Source organism: Dipodomys ordii, unplaced genomic scaffold (assembly GCF_000151885.1).
Source record: "Dipodomys ordii isolate 6190 unplaced genomic scaffold, Dord_2.0 Scaffold45, whole genome shotgun sequence".
Lineage (NCBI taxonomy): Eukaryota > Metazoa > Chordata > Mammalia > Rodentia > Heteromyidae > Dipodomys > Dipodomys ordii.
The window spans coordinates 8,351,253-8,354,357 of NW_012267261.1; the positions used below are offsets into that span (position 1 = coordinate 8,351,253).

Below are 3,105 nucleotides of genomic sequence, written 5' to 3' on the forward strand. Positions count from 1 at the left end.
TTTTTTTTTTTTGTCAGTCATGGGACTTGAACTCTGGGCTTGGACACTGTTCTTAGCTCTTCAGCTCAAGGCCAGCACTCTAACCACTTGAGTCACAGCGCCACTTCCGGCTTTCTGGAGATGAGAGTCTCACAGACTTTCCTGCCCTGGCTGGCTTTGAACCATGATCCTCGGATCTTAGCCCCCTGAGTAGCTAGGATTACAGGCATGAGCCACCAACGCCCAGCTATAAATCTTAAATCTTCTAATTTCTCAGGCTGGGAAGGTGTCTCAATGGTAGAGTGCTTGCCTTGCATGCATGAGGCCCTGGGTTCGATTCTTCAGTACCACATAAGCAGAAAAAGCCAGAAGTGGTGCTGTGGCTCAAGTGGTAAAGCACTGAAGAGCTGAGGGACAGCACCCAGGACTAGAGTTCAGGCCCCATGACAAAAAAAAAAAAACCACCTTATAATTTCTTGAAAATATGGGCTGACATCACTTGTACATAAGTGCAAACTTGCTTAGTTTGCAACATGGGGAAGAAGTGAAAGGCTTGAAGGTGAAAAAGGAAACGTCAAAGAGGTCCTACCACTCTCTTGGCTGGGACCCAGCACTGACAAGAGCACGTTCAGCATTTCTATCTCATCAGCAAGCCCCCACCTCCACCAATTGTCATTGCAATGACTTGCTTTCTACCCACAGACCCTCCTCGCCTTCCTCCCCACACTCATCCCTGCGTAACATTCCTAGACCAGTCACAACTCAAAAATCTTTGCTCCCAGAAATTCGTATATCACCTCTGGATACTGGCCTGGCTTGCTGCAGCCACAAGTTTCAACCAAGGCACCAACCCTTGGTTGACGCTGGCCAGTTAAGTTCTCATTATATCTAGCAGCCCAGACCTTTTCTCCCAGGCTCTTCCAGCCATCTCCAGTCCTGGCTTTGGGTTTCACTTTCCCTGTTCCCCTACTGGCAACGAATCCTACCCACCCTCCCGCCCCATTACTAAACCCGATCCCTCTTCCTACCAACGCCCAGCCAGTCCCTCCTCTATGAAATTCTTCCCAAACAAGTCCCCGGCCGGCCGCCCCAGTAGCCTTCAGGCCAGCACCTCCAGGTATCCTCCCGAGCCATGTCAAGCCTCGCGGAGCTACAGCGCCTCCGGGGAGCCCCCGACTCCCCACCCTTCCCCAGCCCACCTGCTGTCCTCAGGCAGGTGCTCCTCGCAGCCGCCAAAATCCATTCCCGCGCCCTCCTGCCGCATCCGGGACTGCGAGGCCGCCTCCCTGCTAGAGAGAGGCGTCGCGGTGCTTCGTCCCTCAGGGCACCCAGATCGTCTCCTGGTCTACCCACAGCTGGTGGGGTCGGAGGCATGCACTACACCCAGGCGCCGTCAACGTCAATGACTGGCTGCCTCAGCTGTGGTTTCTACCCCCGCCACCCTCACTTCCGGCTCCAAGAACTACAACTCCCAGCAAGCTCTGCGAAGGTCCGGTCACTCCCGGCATGCATTATTCTACCCAATCTGAGGCTGCGTGAGGGCCGAGCATGCAGACCTCGGTATCTTGCGTGGCCCGCTTTGCGCGCGGCCGGGATTCCGAGATCTGACCGGCGGTTAGCCGGTGTTTTCTTCTCAGGAATTGGTGCGGGTGAGGAACCGTGCACCACCTGCTATTCTGCATCTTGAGAATGTGACTTAGAGGTGAAGACTAGGACCGTTTGAATTATCTTAAGGCCACTTCGGTCCCCGGGACCGCGCACCTGTTGGTGGTGTTCCGCGACCGCAGACATTTAAATACAGAGCCACAGACTCCGAAGGACACGGGTTGCTTTGGGGTCGCAAAAGAAGAGCAGAAGGAAGGTTTCCGGGAAGACTCATGTCAGGGAAGAGTGTTTGGAGGTTCGAAAGGGAGTTTCTCTAAAGAGAGTATATAACCCCGGCTAGCTTCGAACTCGCGATCTTCCTGCCTTAGCCTGCTGAGTGCTGGGATTACAGCAGCAGTGTACAATCACGCCTGGAGTGCTTTTTTTTCTCTTTGGTCTGTCATAGGGCTTGAACTCTGGGCCTGGGCGCTGTCCCTGCGCTCTTCAGCTCAAGGCAAGCGCTCTACCACTGGAGCCACAGTGCCACTTCCAGTATTGGAGATAAGAGTCTCACGGAGTTTCTTGCCCAAGGTGGCTTTGAACCAGGATCCTCAGATCTCGGCCTCCTGAGTAGCTAGAATTACAGGCGTGAGCCACCAGCGCCCAGCCGGAATACTTTTTTTTAAAAGGACTAGTGAAACAGAGAAAAGGGGAAGAAAAGATGGAGAAAACAGTACAGACAGACAGAAATATGCTGTTGGCTTCAAGTTGTAATCAAAGCAGGGAGACGGGAAACAGAATGGTGTGGGCACTTGGGTGTGGGTGCAGGCAGTCCAGGTCAGGAAGTGCTATGGTGAGGAGTTTGTATTTTATTCTAGTTTATCAGGGATATGCAGATGAAGTAATTTGAGCAAACAGGCCTGGGGGAAGTGGCAGGGTGGGCTTAAGTGGTAGAATGTCAGCCTTGAGCAGAAAAGCCAAGCAAGAGCACAAGGCCCTGAGTTCAAGCCTCAGTACCTGCGCGTGGACACGCACACACACAAACATACACACACAGGAAGCTAATTTTTGGAGAAGTGGTATGAATAGATTAATGATAAGAAAGTATAGACTGCAGAGGGATTCGTTAGGATATATGGGTAATACCAGTGAGTGAACTACGCCATTTATAAGAAACGAGAGACTGCAGAATCTGACAGGAAAGCTTAAACCTGATTGAAGAGGTGAAGGCTCCTTACCTCAGTTGTAACTATTGTGAAATGCACATAGTAGCCTCTCAGATATTCTGATTTTTCAAAAGCTAGAATCTACACTTTTAAAATACAATTTTAAAAAATCTTAAATGTTGGCAATGAATTTTTTTGGTCTGAGATTGTGACTCAAACTTGGTACCGATGCTTTTGCTCATTGACTGGTGCTCCACCATGTGAACCACAGCCCCCAGCCCAGTCGTGGGGCCTGAACTCTGGGCCTGGGCGCTGTCCCTCAGCTCTTCAGCTCAAGGCTAGCACTCTACCACTTGAGCCACAGCGCCACTTCCAG

The 3,105-nt window shown here is 51.6% G+C and overlaps 1 protein-coding gene across 1 annotated transcript in view; it reads right to left on the bottom strand.

Annotated features, from left to right (window-relative positions):
* Kiaa0226 (KIAA0226 ortholog) overlaps nt 1-3,105 on the bottom strand; it is a 73,364-nt gene that overhangs the window by 69,235 nt on the left and 1,024 nt on the right. The window lies entirely within an intron of this gene.